The following is an 18,209-nucleotide window of genomic DNA, read 5'->3' as shown; positions in this document are numbered from 1 at the left end:
ATGGAATTAGGATCCAAAACCATCCTAACAAGATGAAGCCTTGAGATGAATACAATAAGATAAAATTCTGTAGGGATAAATGCAAAGTCTTGCACTTGGATACAAAAATATCTACTTCACAAGTAAAATAAGGGGGAGGTGTGGATAAAAAGTGGTTGTTCTGAGAAAAGATCTGGAGGTTTTAGTAAACTGCCAAAATCAATATGATGATCTTTCAGGAATAGGGAGGTGAGAATCCAAATATGTAGCCACCATTCTCAAAAACTGCACATCTGACACAATTTTAAGTTTAATCTGCATCATTAACATTTCCTCCATACTTTTTTTTTCAATTTCTTTATTTATTTTTAGTTTACTACACACGGTTCTACATAGTTTTGAGTTTCACATTTTCTCCCCTCCCTCCCCCCTCCCTCCCCAAGACGGCATGGAATCTCATATAACTGTCATGTATAACTTCGCATTGAATTAATTTATGCACTAGTCAAGTTGTGGAGAAGAATTTTGACCAATGGAATGAATCATGAGAAAGAAGAAACAGAACCAAAAAAAAAAAAAACAACAACCCAAAAACAAAAACAAAAGAGAAGCAAAAAAGGCGAGCATGTAGTGCGCCTCGATCTGTGTTCAAACTTCACAGTTCTTTCTCTGGATGAAGATAGCATTCTCCATTGTGAGTCCCCTGGAGTTGTCCTTGCCCCTTAGGTTGCTGAGAAGAGCGCAGTATGTCAGGGTTGGTCCTCACGGGATCCATATATCTGTGGCTGTGCACAACGTTCTCCTGGCTCTGCTCCGCTCACTCAGCATTATGTCGTGTAGGTTTTTCCAGGTTGTTACGAAGTCTTCATCATCCCCATTTCTTATGGCACAATAGTATTCCATTACCTTCATATACCACAGCTTGTTCAGCCATTCCCCAATTGATGGGCATCCCTTTGATTTCCAATTCTTGGCTACCACAAAAAGAGCTGCTATAAATATCCTTGTACATATGGGTCCTTTTCCCGCTTGTGTGATTTCTTTGGGATACAACCCTAGAAGTGGTATTGCTGGGTCAAAGGGTATGAACATATCTATAGCCCTTTGGGCATAGTTCCAAACTGCCCTCCAAAATGGCTGGATCAGCTCACAACTCCACCAGCAATGCAACAATGTTCCAATTTCCCCATATCCTTTCCAGCATTTATCATTTTCCTGTTTTGTTATTTTAGCCAATCTGACCGGAGAGATGTGGTATCTAAGAGTTGTTTTGATTTGCATTTCTCTAATCAGTAGTGATCCAGAGCATTTTTTCATATGCCTATAGATAGCTTTAATTTCTTCCTCTGAAAACTGCCTGTTCATATCCTTTGACCATTTCTCAATTGGGGAATGGCTTGTATTCCTATATATTTGGCCCAGTTCCCTGTATATTTTAGAAATGAGGCCTTTATCAGAGATACTAGTTGCAAAGATTTTCTCCCAATTTTCTGCTTCCCTCCTAATTCTTGTTGCATTGGCTTTTTTTGTACAAAAACATTTCAATTTGACATAATCAAAATTATCCATTTTGCATTTTGTAATGCTCTCTATCTCTTGTTGGGTCATGAATTCTTTACTTTTCCATAAATCTGATAAGTAAACTATTCCTTGCTTTCCCAAATTACTTATAGTATCAGCTTTTACTCTTAAATCAGGAACCCATTTTGACTTTTTTTTGGTATATGGTGTAAGATATTGGTCTATGCCCAGTTTTTGCCCTACCATTTTCCAATTTTCCCAACAGTTTTTGTGAAATAGTGAGTTATTAGCCCAGAAGCTGGTCTCTTTGGGTTTATCAAAGAGTAGATTGCTAAACTTGTTGATTTCTCCTACTTGTGTACCTATCCTATTCCACTGATCCACACCCCTGTTTCTTAACCAGTACCAGGCAGTTTTGATGACTGCTGCTGTGTAGTACAGTTTAATATCTGGTGTGGCTAAGCCACCTTCTCTAGCATGTCTTTTCATTAATATCCTAGATACTCTAGACCTCTTGTTTTTCCAAATGAATTTTGTTATTATTTTGTCCAGCTCAGTAAAAAAAATTTTGGTAATTCGATTGGTATGGTACTAAATAGATAAATTTAGGTAAAACTGTCATTTTTATTATATTCGCTCGGCCTAACCATGAGCAACTGATATTTTTCCATTTATTTAGATCTGATTTTATTTGCGTGAAAAGTGTTTCATAGTTATGTTCATATAGGCCCTGGGTTTGTCTTGGCAAATAGACTCCCAAATATTTTATAGTGCCTTCAGTAACTTTGAATGGAATTTCTCTTTCTATCTCTTGCTGTTGGGCTTTGTCAGTAATGTATAGGAATGCTGAGGATTTATGTGGGTTTATTTTATATCCTGCAACTTTGCTAATGTTGTTTATTATTTCAAGTAGTTTTTTACTTGATTCTCTAGGATTCTCTAGATAAATCATCATATCATCTGCAAAAAGTGATAATTTAGTTTCTTCTTTTCCTATTCTAATTCCTTCAATTTCTTTTTCTTCTCTTATTGCTACAGCTAACGTTTCTAGTACCAAATTGAATAATAGGGGTGATAATGGACATCCTTGTTTCACGCCTGATCTTATTGGGAATGCATCTAGTTTATCCCCATTGCAAATAATGCTTGTCGATGGTTTTAGGTAGATGCTATTTATAATTTTGAGGAAGGTTCCACTTATTCCTATGCTTTCTAGTGTTTTTAATAGGAATGGGTGTTGTACTTTGTCAAAGGCTTTTTCTGCATCTATTGAGATGATCATATGGTTTCTGCTAGTTTTGTTGTTGATATGGTCAATTATGTTAATAGTTTTCCTAATATTGAATCAGCCTTGCATTCCTGGAATAAATCCTACCTGGTCATAGTGTATTATTCTGGTAATGAGTTGCTGCAATCTTTCTGCTACTATTTTATTTAAAATTTTTGCATCAATATTCATTAGAGAAATTGGTCTATAATTTTCTTTCTCTGTTTTAACTCTACCTGGTTTGGCTATTAGTACCATATTTGTGTCATAAAAAGAATTTGGTAGGACTCCTTCTTCACCTATTTTCCCAAATAGTCTACAAAGTATTGGAATTAGTTGTTCTTTAAATGTTTGATAGAATTCACATGTAAAACCATCTGGACCTGGAGATTTTTTCCTAGGGAGTTCATTGATGGCATGCTCAATTTCTTTTTCTGAGATGGGGTTATTAAGAAATTTCACTTCCTTCTCTGTTAGCCTGGGCTGTTTATGTTTTTGTAGATATTCATCCATATCTCTAAGGCTGTCAAATTTATGGGCATACAGTTGGGCAAAATAATTCCTAATTATTGTTTTGATTTCCTCTTCATTAGAGGTGACCTCACCCTTTTCATTTTTGATACTGGTAATTTGATTTTCTTCTTTCTTTTTTTTAATCAAATTGGCCATAGGTTTATCAATTTTATTGGTTTTTTTTCATAAAACCAGCTCTTTGTTTTATTTATTAATTCAATAGTTTTCTTGGTTTCAATTTTATTAATCTCTCCTTTGATTTTCATTATTTCTAATTTGGTATTTAATTGGGGGTTTTCAATTTGCTCTTTTTCTAGCTTTTTCAGCTGTATGCCCAGATCATTGATCTCCTCTTTCCCTATTTTATTCATGTAGGCATTGAGAGATATAAAACTTCCCCTAAGAACTGCTTTTGCTGCATCCCATAAGTTTTGGTATGTTGTTTCATTATTGTCATTCTCTTGCATGAAATTGTTAATTGTTTCTCTGATTTGTTTTTTGGCCCACTCATTCTTTAGAATTAAATTATTTAGTTTCCAATTAGTTTTTAGCTTATTTTTCCATGGTACTTTATTGAAAATGATTCTTATTGCATCATGATCTGAAAAGGATGCATTGACTACTTCTGCTTTTCTGCACTGGATTGTGAGGTTTTTATGCCCTAGTACATGGTCAATTTTTGAGTATGTGCCATGTACTTTTGAGAAGAAAGTATATTCCTTTTTATCCCCATTCAGTTTTCTTCAGAGGTCTATCATATGTGCCTTTTCTAAAATTCTGTTTACCTCCTTAACTTTTTTCTTATTTATTTTGAGGTTAGATTTATCAAGTTCAGAAAGGGGGAGGTTGAGGTCTCCCAATATTATAGTTTTGCTGTCTATTTCTTCCTGTAACTCCCTTAACCTCTCCTCTAAGAATTTGTGTGCCTTACCACTTGGTGCATATATGTTAAGCAATGAAATTTCTTCATTGTTTAAGGTGCCTTTTAGCAGGATATAATGTCCTTCCTTATCTCTTTTAATTAAATCTATCTTTACTTTTGCTTTGTCTGAGATTAGGATTGCCACACCTGCTTTTTTTACTTTAGCTGAGGCACAATATATTTTACTCCAGCCTTTTACCTTTACCCTATGTGTATCCCCCTGTTTCAAATGTGTTTCTTGTAAACAGCATACTGTAGGATTATGGTTTTTAATCCATTCTGCTATCTGCTTCTGTTTTGTGAGAATGTTCATCCCCTGCACGTTCAGGGTTATGATTTCTATCTGTGTCTTTTTCTCCATCCTAATTCCCCCTGTTTATGCTTTTATTTCTCCCTTTCCCCTTCTCCTCCTCAACAAAGTTTTGCTTTTGACCGCCGCTTTCCTCAGTTAACCCTCCCTCTTTATTCCCCTCCCTTATCTTACCGTTACCCACTTGCTACTTCTCCTCTCCCTTCTGACCACCCCCCTCCCTTTTTCCCCCCTTACCCTCCCACTTCCCGTAGGACGAGTTAGATTTCTAAACTTATCAGAGTATGTTATTCCCTTCTTGAACTCGATCAGATGACAGTAAAGCTGAAATACTGCTCTTCTCCCTCCCTTCTTTCCCTCTACTATAATATGTTTTTGTGCCATTTCATTTGGTGTAATTTACCCTTTTCTACTACCTCCTTACCACTTCCCTCATAGCCCTCCCTTTATATCTCTTACTTATATTTTATATCTTTACATCAGTTAATTTATACAGGCATTCACAACCTATGTATATCCCTTTCATTTGTCATAATAGCTGTACCATTCACAAGAATGACTTATATATGTATGTTATATATATATGTATATATATATATATATATATATATATATATATATATATATATCATACATAAGATGATATAATCCCACATAAAGATGTAAACATCCTGCCCTTATTGGTTAATAAGGTTTGTGGGGGTTTTCCCCCTGGTTACCTTTTTATGTCTCTCTTGAGTTTTGTACTTAGAGATCAAATTTTCCATTGAGTTCTGGCCTTTTCATCAGGAAGGTCTGGAATTCCCTTATTTCATTGAATGTCCATCGCCTTGCCTGGAAAATTATGCTTAGTTTTGCTGGGTAGTTGATCCTTGGTTGTAGTCCCAACTCCTTTGCCCTTCGGAATATCATATTCCAATTTCTCCTGTCTTTTAATGTGGAAGCTGAGAGATCCTGCGTGATTCTGACTGTAGTTCCACGATATTTGAATTGCTTCTTTTTGGCTGCTTGCAGTATTTTCTCCTTGAGTTTATAGCTCTGAAATTTGGCTATAATATTTCTTGGTGTTTTCAGTTTGGGATCTCTTTCAGGGGGTGATCGGTGAATTCTTTCAATGACTATTTTGCCCTCTGGTTCTAGGACCTCTGGGCAGTTGTCCTTGATAATTTCTTCGAAGATACTGTCAAGGCTCTTTTTTTCATCGTGGATTTCCGGTAGACCAATAACTCTCAAATTGTCTCTCCTGGATCTATTTTCCAGGTCAGTTGTTTTGCCAATCAGATATTTCACATTTTTTTCTATTTTTTCATTCTTTACGTTTTGTGTTATTACTTCTTGATGCCTCATAGATTCATTAGCTTCCACTTGCTCAAGTCTAATTTTTAATGAGTTAGTGTTTACATTTTGCTTTTGAGTCTCCTTTTCCAATTGGTTGATTTTGCCTCTCAGGCTGTCCTTTTCTCTCTCTAGATTCTGAACCTCCGTATCCTTTTCGCCAATATTATTCTTTAGGGACTTGATTTCATCAGTGAATTTTTTTTTCCATTTTTTCCATATTTTCTTTTAGCTCCCTAATTTGGTTTTTAAAATCCTCCTTTAGCTCTTCCAGCAGGGCTTTTTGGGCTGGAGACCAGTTCATATTACCTTTTGAGGTATCTGTTGTATCTACAGTATCGTTACTTTCCTCTGCCTGTCTCCATAAAAAGAATCTATTGTCCTCGGATTTTTTGTGTTCTTCATGTTGGTTTGCCTTTTGCTGGCTTTACAACGAATTTCTGTCTGTGGGCCTCAGGGCTTTCTGTCCCAGCTTTCTTATTCTGTGGGTTGTGAGTCTAGAATTATAACCTTCAGTTTCCTGAGGTGTGGGGGAGGGGTCTGGCTCCCTGGCGTCTCACTCCCTGTGGGTGCTCTCCAGCACTTGCTTTTCAGCAATGGTCTCAGCTGTTTGTTGTTTGAGCTGATGTCTGGCACTTCCCCTGGGGGAGCAAGGTTACGTCTGGGCTCCTGGCATTGACCCCTGCCGACTCTGCCCCTATGGGACTAGTGAACTTCTGCTATTTGACCACTGAAGCCCCACTACTTTCTGCTCAGTTCCAGCGTTCTTTTTTTTTTCCGAGGGATTCTCGGGGTTGGGAGGGGAGGGATTAGAGCTGTTTACCTGGACATTAAGAACTCCCGGAAGTTCAAGAAGCCGTGTTTAATACGTTTGGGCTGCAAAGTTCTGGAGATGGTGTTTCATGGGTGGCGTTGCGCTGCCTCTCGTCGCTTCCACAGACTGCCGTCCTGTGTTGGGAGGCCTGGGGATCTCCGCCGGTTTCGGGCGCCCAGCTTTCTCCCAGCCCGTTTCCCATGTGGATTTCCCGGCCAGCCGCTTCCGCCTTGGTCTGGAGCAGCTCCGCACCTAGCACTCTCCGAGCCTACAGGTTCGTGCCTCCGGCCTTTCAGACTCTCCCGGCTCGGAAATTTGCCCCATGCAGACTGCTCACAGTTTCTGACTCTCTCAGATCTGCTCAAATTCACTTTTTTATAGGAATCTGACAGACCTTGTGAGAGAGCTCCAGTAAGACGCTGCCTTCATGCGGCCATCTTGGCTCCCTGGAACTCCTCCATACTTTTTAAAGTCTAAAAATCAATAAAGCAATAAATTAAGCATAGATTTAGAGCATTTGCCAAATTCTGAGGTGAAAATGCTCTCAGTGAAAACTGAGCCAGGTAGAACAGACTTCAGCTCTCTCCTGTGAAAGTAACACTGTGCTTTGCCTTCACTAGACCTCATCTGGACTATTTTGTCAATTACGGGACCCAGAATTTATGAAGGAAATTGACAAACTTTGGGAGGAAGGTAATAAGGATGCTGAAGGGCCGTGAGCCCACGGGATGAGGATAGGTCAAAGAATGGGAACGTTTAGTATGAAGAGAAGACTCAGGGTGAGGAGTAGGGGTGTAAGAAAGGTTTTGAAGTGTTTGAGGGGCTATCAAGAAACCAGGCTTGTGCCATTTGTCCTAAGTGTATAAAGCCAGGATCTATAAGTGAAAGTTAAAAAGAAGCAAATTTAGGATTGACATAAGGAAAAACTTCCTAATAATTCTGACTGACTATAGAATGATTGGCCCTGAGATGTGTGGATCTCCTTTCCTTGGAGGGCTCCATGGAGAAGCTGGACAACCGTTTGTCCAGAATGTTATAACAGGGTTTCCTTTTGTGCATGGGTTAGAAGGTTGGTTGCCTTAGTCCCTTCCAGATAAGAAACTCTTTGATTCTATGAACATAGCCCTGCCCCTAAAGGTCCTCCAGCAATCATCCTTCATACTACATCTTTAGTGACATCACACTCAGCCCAGCTGCTTTTAGTATAAGAAAGTACTAGGTGTAAATTGTATAAAAGATTGCAAAGTATAAATAGTGGGTGTAATTACCAAGTCCATTTTTGTCCAGTTTAGGTGATAAGTGTAACATAGGAATTTCTTTAGTTCTGAACTTTTTCACTCTAGTACCCTTCATTTCCCATCTGTCCTCTTTTTTAACATAACTAAAATCTAGTGTGTGTGTGTGTGTCTGTTTTTCTTAAACTTGTCTTATTCACCTTTCCCTTTTTTCTGTATTGATCATACATCTCATCAGTGTTCTATTTCAAGTCATTCTGGGAGCCTCCTCCTGTCTCCTCCATGTCTCTGGACCCCCATACATGGCCTTTTTCCAGGTAGGAAAAATCATTGCCTCAAAGTAGGCAGATGACATATCCTTTACCTCTTCACTATTCCAGAGGGCATAACTATTCTACTCTAAAAGGACATACCTGAGAAGCCTCTACCCAATTACTAAATACAATAGTCCATTTAGCAATCAGTGGGGTAAATAATCAGATGAAATATTCCTGATTTACAGATATTGGAAAAATTGGACTGTCATTAAATGATCTTTTCCGGTTCAGTTAACTAAAAGGAGACGGACTTCTTGCCCAGAGCTCAGCACAGGTAATTCTTGACAGCCTTGTTCCTTAAGCTACAACAATATTCAGAAGTGGAGGGATAACAGTATAGGTCGCTGAAATAAGCCTGTCTTGCTCAAGAGAGTTCTGGGACTTGGGTATGAGGTATATAATGGAAGCACAGCCATAGTGGATGATGACTACTGCAAGATGGGAGACATATGTAGCAAAGAACTTCTTCCTGCCCTCAGTAGTGACAATCTTGAGGATAGTGGAGATGATAAAGACATGAGAAATGAATACCAGGCCCATGAGCAACACAATGACACACACACTGATCACAAAAGTAATGATCTCATAGATAGTGGTGTCAACACAGGCAAAATTTAAGAGGGGCCGGACATCACAAAAAAGTGGAAGATAATGCTGGCCTCACAAAAGGGAGGTTAAACACGCATGTCAACAAGAGAGTGATCATACTAAAGCTAATTAGCAATGATGCACATGCCATCTGAATGCATGCTCTCTTCCCCATGATGACTGAGTACTATAGAGGGTCGCAGATGGCTGCATACAGATCATAGTCCATTTCAACAAGCAAGAAGCAAGTGTTGATAGCAAGGGTAAGATAAACAAAGAGCCGTGTGCTACATCTGGGACAGCAATAGGTTGGAATGGGCTCAGGAGGCCAGCCAGCATCTGGGGAATGATGGCCAAGCTGTAGCATGTCTCAGATATAGACAAGAAATGCACAGGTGTGTGAAGGTGATGGTCAAGGTGGATGGTGGTCACAATGATGTAATTGCCAGTCAGAGTCAGCAAGTACGGAAGTAGGAAAATTATGAAAAAAGGGAGGCGGTGCTTCCACCTGAAGCTCGAAAATCCCTCAAAGTAAACTCACTTACAGATAGGAAATTCAGCTTTGGCATTAATAAAGGCCCTGTCACTCTTAAAGAGAAAAGAAAGGGGAAGGATTCAGAAAGAGTGAAGACATAGCCACAAAAGAGTAAATGTCAGAGAATTAATGCATGTTGGAATGGGAAGGTATAAGAATTAGAACTGAAACAAGGGCCTAATGACAGGGGCTTTGACCTAAGGAGAGGATATTTTCTTCTGGGTGGAAAATTCAAAAGGCTATTGACAAGCTTTTATTTTATCAGAAATAAGGAAGGGATACTCTGAGGATGGTGTATTTGGGGTGAAGGATGAGTCTGTGACAAGCTGGTGAAAGGGGAGATATAAATACATCCCATCCAGGGCAGCAGCTTGTTTGTTACAAAGCAGTATATTATCTGAGGGAGCAGCTTGAGTGTCTTCTAGGACTCCTCAGGTGAAGAGCAAAGCTGATAAAATCTATCCTCTCTCAGTCTGTAGATAGGGAGGGAAGTACAGTTGTGAAACAGAAAGTTAACCCTTTTAGATGGGGAACATCTTTACAGGAAATTCTTTGCAATATGTAAAATAGCCAGGGGATATAGGGTAGCCCAGGATACAGAGACAGGCTTAAACTGTATCCTCTGCCTACTCTTGGCTGGGAAAAGAAGGGATTTGCCTGGTAAGGAAGGAGAGAGAAAGGATGCAGCATTTAAATCATGGATTTCTGAATCATCTTTGCCTCCCAAACCCTGGGATTTTTCTTTCCCCTGAAGTTGTCTTTCCTGACTTTGCAAATTTTCTCTAGCCCTGAAGTCCAGAGGTTTGGGCAGGAGGATCATGCATCCCAGGCAGGAAGAGAAACAGATTGAAACAATGACTCCCTATATTCAGGTGATGGACTTTGGGGACGGTTTTAGACACACAGGGTTATGGTTTTGAGTTTGGGCCCAAAATGTATCTAGAAGGCCTTAAGGTTGCTTCTCTCCTTGTCCTGAGTTATGTGACCAAAGATGGGCCTCTTGCTCCAGAAGGGTTAGTGTTCCTGTGCCTTCCCAGAGGGAGGATACTACTGGCATGACAATAGGAATGAATTTCTTTTCTTCAGATCTAATATCTAATCCCTGCTCTGAAAACAAGTCTTGGTTACTTTTTCTTCTTTCTAGATTGAAATCTCTAAGTTTCCTTCCAGTTCTGACATTTTGTAAGCCTGTACGATTTGGGCTCCATTTGACTCCACCCTAGCTCAACCTCAATTTCAATAAGAGTTGAATGAGCATTTTCCTTCACCAAGACAAATTCCCACAACTACAGGCAATGTGTCTGCATTGGGGGTGTGGGGTATCTTGGACATGTGGGTTCCCACACCCAAGAGGAAGGGAGTTGATTTGGGTGCCAATGTGGAACTGGCAATGCCAATGAGCCTCCTCTCTCCTCAAATGCTTGTCCTACGCTATGAAGAGATATTGCTCTTCACGGACAAGTGCTTCTATCCCCTCCCTGAAGGGAGACAACATGGTATAGTGATTGTACTTAGCCTCAGAAGATCTGGATTAGAGTCTTTACTGTAACATGGATTGGATGTGTAACTACGAACTTAAGCTCTGTATGCTTCAGGCTATCTGTAAAATTTAAATAATAATATTTGCATTACCTAATATTTAGTTCACAGGATTAAAAGTAGAAATGTAAGCTTCCATTAGCATAGTAATTTGAATCCTCATGTGATTTTATAAGAAAATAAGAAATATAACTCTAGGATAGGCTCATGGTCCATGCAAGTCAGATAGGTTAGGCCCTTAGCAAAATAGTGAAATTGTAAAATATTGATTTTTGGCTTTTGGAGATTCTCCTTCATGTGTCCTTTCTTTCATATTCCCAAGTGATAGCAAGCACTACTCTAATGCCCAGCTGTTTCCTTGTGCTCTTCATTCCTTTCCAATCAAAATTCTCATTCAGGAAAATAATATGATACTTTTTCTTACTAAGGTGACTAAAAAGTTACTTCTGATTATTTCTCCTAATAGCATTAACGTCAATGTTGAAGCAGCCTCACACAGTGGATATAGTTACTGGCCTAGAATTTGGAAGATCTAAGTTCAAATTCTTTCTCTGTTAGTTGCTAGCCATGGAACTCTGGGGAAGTCACTTAATATTTATGTCCCCTAGACAATTCCTAAGGACATAGGGATTTAGTCATAGTTGGATTATAGGCTGTGTGAAGAGGATTACCATTACAGGATTTGTCAGATTTGAATTCACAAAGGCAGCTCTTCCTGGCTCCAGGCCCTGCACTCTTTATCCACTGCACCACCTCACTGTCCCTAGATAAATACAAGTTATATACAGAACAAGTAAAGATAATCTGAAAGGGTAAGGCATTGGCAATTGATGAAGACTGGGAAACGCTTCCTGCAAAAGATTTTAGCTGAATCCTGAAAGAAGCCAGAGAAAGTAGGAGCCAGAGGTGAGGGGGTAGATCATTCTCCATAGCGTACATAGGCATGGAGGATAGCCAGTACTGAGGCAAAGAAACCAGAAATGGTGTGTATAGCTTTTGAGCAACTGCAAGTAAGCCACCGTCACCAGATGGTAGAGTGAATGGTGGAGAGTAAAACATAAAAATATCAGACAGTTATGAAGGGGCCAAGTTGTGAAGGGTTTCAAATACCAAACACAGGTTTTGATATTTTATCCTGGTGGTAAAAATGAACTAATGGAGCTCATTGGGTAAGAAGGTAACATAGCAAGACATAGGTTTCAGAAAAATCATCTTAGTAATTGAGTGGAGGGTGGATTGAAGGAAGGAAAGACTTGAAAGATAAAGACCACTTAAAAAGTTATTACACTATTTCACATGAGAGGTCAAGAGGGCCTTGAAGAAGAATTGTGGCCATATGTGTGGAAGAGAGAAAAATATTTGAAATATATTTGAAGACAGAAACAATAAGAGCAAGAAATTGAATTATATGGTGTGATCCAGAGTAAAGAGTCAAGAAAAACACTGATGTTGTGAGCCTAGGGATGTGGAAGGACAGTAGTGCCCTTGAAAGTACTAGGGAAGTTCGAAGAGAGAGAGGACTGTGAGAGTAAAGATGATGAGCCCTGTTTTGAATACATTGAGTTTAAGATGTCATAGGACATTCAATTTGAGATTTGACAGAGGAGACTTGTGACTATGGCTCAGCAGAGAGACTAGGGCTGGATAAATAGATCTGGGAATTATCTGCAATGAGATGATAAATGAATACATGGGAATTTATGAGATCACTAGTTCAGATAGTATACAAGAAAAAGAGAAGGGACCCAAAACAGAAGCTTGGTAACAGCTACAGTTGGTGGACATGACATGAATGAAGAATCAGCAAAGGAGACTGAGGAGTGGTTGGATAGATGGGAGGAGAACAAGAGAGAGGTGTTATGAAAACCTAGAGAAGAGAGAGTATCTAGAAGGAAGAGATGATTCATAGCACCAGAATCTAAAGAGACATAAAGGACAATCAGGGTTTAGAATTCATAGGTTCCCAAAGTAGGCAATACCACCCCCTTGGGAGCGCTGGAACTATCCAGCAGACAGTGGTAGCCTCAGGTATAATTGGGGGGGGCATTGAATAAAAATAGGGGGCAGTGGAGGCATAAGGAAAGAAGAGAAGAGAAGAAAATTTTGAAAAACTATTCATACATGTTTCATCTGTTGTATAACAGTTAAAGTCATAGTGATTACATTATTTTCCAAAAAACACACAAAAAGCAAATTATAACCATTCAGTCTGCTGACAAGCAAGTGTTGAAGCAAACATGTCATGCATTGTCAGGAAGTCCAGCATGCATTGACTTGTTTATGACATGATACTATACAGTTACATGACATAAGACTGTATCGTCAAAATTTCCATGCTGAAAAAACCCCACCAATTTACAATAAATTACTAAATTTAAGATGCAGCATTTAAAAAAAAAATTGTATATATTTTCAAAATGATGCAAATTTCAATAAAACAACTAAAGGGTCAAAGAAAGTAGATTGTGTATGTGGGGGGGGTGCTGAGAATTTTTTTTGAAAAGGGGGTTGTAGGCCAAGTAAGTTTGGGAACCTCTGGAATCTCCTCCTCACTATCTGACTGATCCTTCTCAGTCTCTTTTGTGAGATCTTCATCTAGATCATGCCCTTTTACCATTGGTTGCTCCCAAGATTCTGTCCTGTGCTCTCTTCTCTCACCCTCCATTTCATTTACTTTGGGATATTTTTCCTGAGGTGATTGGTGGATTCTTTCAATACCTATCTTGCCCTCTGGTTCCAGGATATCAGAGCAGTCTTCCCTGATAATTTCTTGAAAAATGCTGTCCAGGTCCTCCTTTTGATTATGGCTTTCAGGTAGTCCAATGATTCTGATATTGTCTCTCCTCATTCTATTTTCTCGGTCAGTTGTTTTTCTCATAAGGTATTTTATATTTTCTGCCATTTTTTCTTTCTTTTGGATTTGTTTGATTGATTCATGTCTCATAAAGTCATTAGCTTTCACTTGCTCAATTCTAACTTTTAAGGTATTTGTTTTCCTTGATTAGCTTTTGCACTTTCTTTTTCATTTGGCCAATTGTATTCTTTAAGGAGTTTTTTTCTTCAGTGGAACTTTGTATCTTCCTTTCCATTTGGCCAGTTCTACTTTTTAGGCAGTTTTCCAGGCTGTTGACTCTTTATTCATAATTCTATCGCATCACTCTCATTTCTCTTCCCAATTTTTCTTCTGTCTCACTTATATGATTTTAAGCTCCTTTTTGAGCCCTTCTATGAGATCTTTCTGGGGATAAAACCACTTCGCATTTTTCTTTGGTGTTTTGCCCATAGGTGTTTTGATATTGTTGTCCTCTTCTGAGTTTGTGTTTTAGTCTTCCCTGTCACCATAATAGCTTTCTATGGTCAGATTCTTTTTTTTTTTTTTTTTTTTGCTGTTTTCTGCTTATCATTTTTTTTTTGCCTTTTTCATTCTTTTAAATTTAACCTCTGCCCCTGGGATGGAAGGGTCACTGTCTCTGACTGTTTACCTGCTTCTGCACTGATGTTTCCCTGAGGCCCAAAGGGAACCCTCATGTCTGGTGCTATGCTGCAGAGGTGGGGTGGGAGTAGGCTTGTATTGCTGGAGGCAGTAGGCGTCTGGCAGCTTACCTGTTACTGAGCTGGAGTCTTACTGGTGATGTTTGACATGTGACGCACAGTGAGGTGTTTCTTTGTTTCCCAGGGGCTACACTGAAGCACCTGTGTTCAAGCCTCTGGAGACTGCCTATTTGCCCAGGGCAAGGCTAGCAGCTGTTGTAGGGGTGAAAGACCAACAAAAGCCCAACAACAAGAACATTGCCAGCACAGATTCTTAGATATGCTTTACTAGGGAAAACAACTTTAAGGGGATTAATAATCTCAGTTTAATTAAGCATCCATATATCAATCACTCAGTTCAGGGGGAAAAGATCAGTCCCCTGAACTTCAAGGCAAATACAAACATAAATTACAAATATCAACAGACAGACCTTGTCTGATTCAAATCACAATTCGTAGTTACCAGAGAAGCACCAACATCTTATCCATCTGGGTTACAAAGACGGGGGTCAGTTACGACTTGCCCAGAGTCTGAACACTGCTTCCATGAGTGTGCCCCAAAAGTCAAACCCCAAGCTCACCTCAATTATATCCTGTTTGGAGCCCTGAGGGCTCTGACTTCACCCAGGCTGAGTGTGTGAAAGTTCCCCATCCCCAGAATCACGTCATATATAAGTCAATGACTCCTAATAGCCTCAGTGGTGAGAAATAGTTGAAAAATATTCCAAGACAAAGACATCAAAAGGTTTCCCACCCATTCAGACAAAGGGGAGACTTGATAATCTTAGCATCCCAAAAGGGAAGAACTGGGAAAAGTCTGATTGCCTTAACTGGGCTACACTGAAGTATGGCAGAGCTGGGTTTGGTTGGAAGCTGCCTGTTTGTTTAGACACCCATAGAATAGGCATCTATACCTGTTTGCCCAGGGCTGTCCTGAAGCATGTGGAGATCTGGCCACTGGAGGCTGCCTGTTTCCCCAGTGCCATGCTAAAGCACATGGTGGTTCTCAGAGCTAGAGTCAGCTGCTTCTCTTGGCTATGCTAAAGCATGTGGGGGTCCTGGTGCTGGCATTTGCCTACTCCACTACACAGGGGCTCAAGATCTTGTCCCGGTTTGCTGAGGTGGGACTTACTGTTCACTTGCTGAGACATTTCCTGTCCCAAGCTGAGCTCCCCTTCTACACCAGTAAGATGGACCTTTCTTTCTAATCCTCCAAATTTCTTAGGCTACAAAACTATTTCAAACCATCTTTTTGCTGGTTCTGCCATTCCAGGATTTGTTTTGGAGTACTATATTATGGTTGTTTAGAGGTGAGTATGGGAGGGTTGCAGCAGTTTCCTACTTACTCCACTATCTTGGCTCCCTCCCCTCCTAATATGCTGCCAAGTCCTAGAGATTCTACCTCCATAACCTCTCTCATATACTTCCCCTTCTCTCCTCTGACACTGATACCACTCTGCTTGAGGTCTTTATCATCTCATGCCTGGACTATTGAATTTGCCTTCTGGTTGTTCTCTTTGCCTCACATCTCTCCCCATTTTAGGCTATCCTCCAATTAGCTTTCAAAATGATCTTCCTAACCCCTAGATGTGACCATTTCATTTTACTTATTCAATAAACTCCATTGTTTGCTATTGCCTGCAGGATCAAATATAAAATCATCTATTTGGTTTTTAAAGTCTTACAACCTGCCGTCTTCCAGTCTTCTTACATCTTAATGCCCCCACATATACTCTGTAAACTAATGATACTGACTTTCTTTCCAATCCTCAAACAAAGCTCCCAAACCTGAGCATTTTTACTGGTTGTCCTCCTTGCTTAGAAACTTCTCCTTGGGGGGGGGGGGGGGGGAGCCAAGATGGCAACTGGAAAGCAGGGACTTGCTTAAGCTCTCCCCCAAATCCCTCCAAACACCCGGAAAAAATGTCTCTGAACAAATTCTAGAGCTGTGGAACCCACAAATACCAGAGGGAAACAGGTCTCCAGCTCAGGAGAGCCTGGATAGTGGCTCAGAAAAGTCTATCACACGGTGCTGGGAGCAGAGTGCCTTGCCAGGACAGACCACGTGAGTCAGCTGGCCAGAACAGACCTTAGGACCATGAATCGTTGAGCTGTGGCAGTTACTAGACTTCTCAATCAACAAACACCAAAGAACAGGTTAGTGGGCAACTGCAGGATCGAGTTTAGAGCAGTCCGGCCCCATCCCTGGGGGTGGCAGAGGTGGTGCAGTGGTAGTGGTGGTAGCAGTAGGAAGCTCCTGAAGCTGCTTCCAGAGCTACAGCATCAGCTGCTTCCTAAGTCCCTGGCTCACACGGTGGGAGGAGTCTAGCAGCAGATCAGAGTGGGAGTGCAAGGAGCACTTTGTGGGCACAGAGGCAGGTTCTCTTGCTGTGCCGTGCTTGGATCTGAACTGTGGTCCTGGTTGGCAGTTCCTGGAGGAGGAGGAGTGCTGCTGTGACAGAGCCTGGGATGACAGTGGAGAAGAAGTAGCTCTGAAAACAGCAGTGCTTGGACCCTAAAGCTTGGGACAAAGTACTCTCTACTCTACAAGCAGTCATACCCCAACAAAAAGCTCAAGGGTTAAGTAGTTGGCTGGGAACATAAACAAGCAGCAAAAATGAACTCAGACTCAAACTCAGACCCAAACTCAAACTCTAGATTCCTTTTTTGGTGAAAAAGAAGATCTAAACATACAGCCAGAAGAAGTCAACAAAGTCAAAGAGCCTACATCAAAAGCCTCCAAGAAAAATATGAACTGGTCTCAGGCCATGGAAGAGCTCAAAAAGGATTTGGAAAAGCAAGTAAGAGAAGTAGAGGAAAATTGGGATGAGAAATGAGAGTGATGCAAGAAAACCATGAAAACAAGAAACAAGTCAATGACTTGTTAAAGGAGACCCAAAAAATACTGAAGAAAATAACACGTTAAAGAATAGACTAACCCAAATGGCAAAAGAGCTGCAAAAAGCCAATGAGGAGAAGAATGCCTTGAAAGGCAGAAATAGCCACATGGTAAAGGAGGCCCAAAGACCACTGAAGAAAATACCACCTTAAAAATTATATTGCAGCAAGTGGAAGCTAGTGACTTTATGAGAAATCAACATATTATAAAACAGAACCAAAGGAATGAAAAAATGGAAGACAATGTGAAATATCTCATTGGAAAAACCACTGACCTGGAGAATAGATCCAGGGCAGATAATTTTAAAATTATTGGACTACCTGAAAGCCATGATCAAAAAAAGAGCCTAGATATCATCTTTCAAGAAATTATCAAGGAAAACTTCCCTGATATTCTAGAACCAGAGGGTAAAATAGAAATTGAAAGAATCCACCAATTGCCTCTTGAAAAATATCCCAAAAAGAAAAACTCCTAGGAATATTGTCACCAAATTCCAAAGTTTCCAGGTCAAGGAGAAAATACTGCAATCAGCCAGAAAGAAACAATTTGAATATTGTGGAAACACAATCAGAATAACATAAGATCTAGCAGCTTCTACATTAAGGGATCGAAGCTCTTGGAATATGATATTCTGGACATCAAAGGAGCTAGGATTAAAACCAAGAATCACCTACCCAGCAAAACTGAGTATCATGCTCCAAGGCAAAATATGGATTTTCAATAAAATAGAGGACTTTCAAGCTTTCTCAATGAAAAGACCAGAGCTAAATAGAAAATTTGACTTTCCAACACAAGAATCAAGAGAAGCATGAAAAGGTAAACAAGAAAGAGAATTCATAAGGGATTTAGTAAAGTTGACCTGTTATGTTTACATTCCTACATGGAAAGATGATGTGTGTAACTC

General features: G+C 39.9%; 1 pseudogene; it reads right to left on the bottom strand.

Moving 5' to 3' along the window:
- Positions 1-8,478: 8,478 nt before the first annotated feature.
- On the bottom strand, positions 8,479-15,404 carry LOC118846871 (annotated as a pseudogene).
- Positions 15,405-18,209: the final 2,805 nt, after the last annotated feature.

The sequence above is a fragment of the Trichosurus vulpecula genome, chromosome 4, assembly GCF_011100635.1.
Source record: "Trichosurus vulpecula isolate mTriVul1 chromosome 4, mTriVul1.pri, whole genome shotgun sequence".
Classification (NCBI taxonomy): Eukaryota; Metazoa; Chordata; class Mammalia; order Diprotodontia; family Phalangeridae; genus Trichosurus; species Trichosurus vulpecula.
The sequence above is the reverse complement of the archived record's forward strand: the minus strand, read 5'-3'. Positions and strand labels throughout refer to the sequence as shown.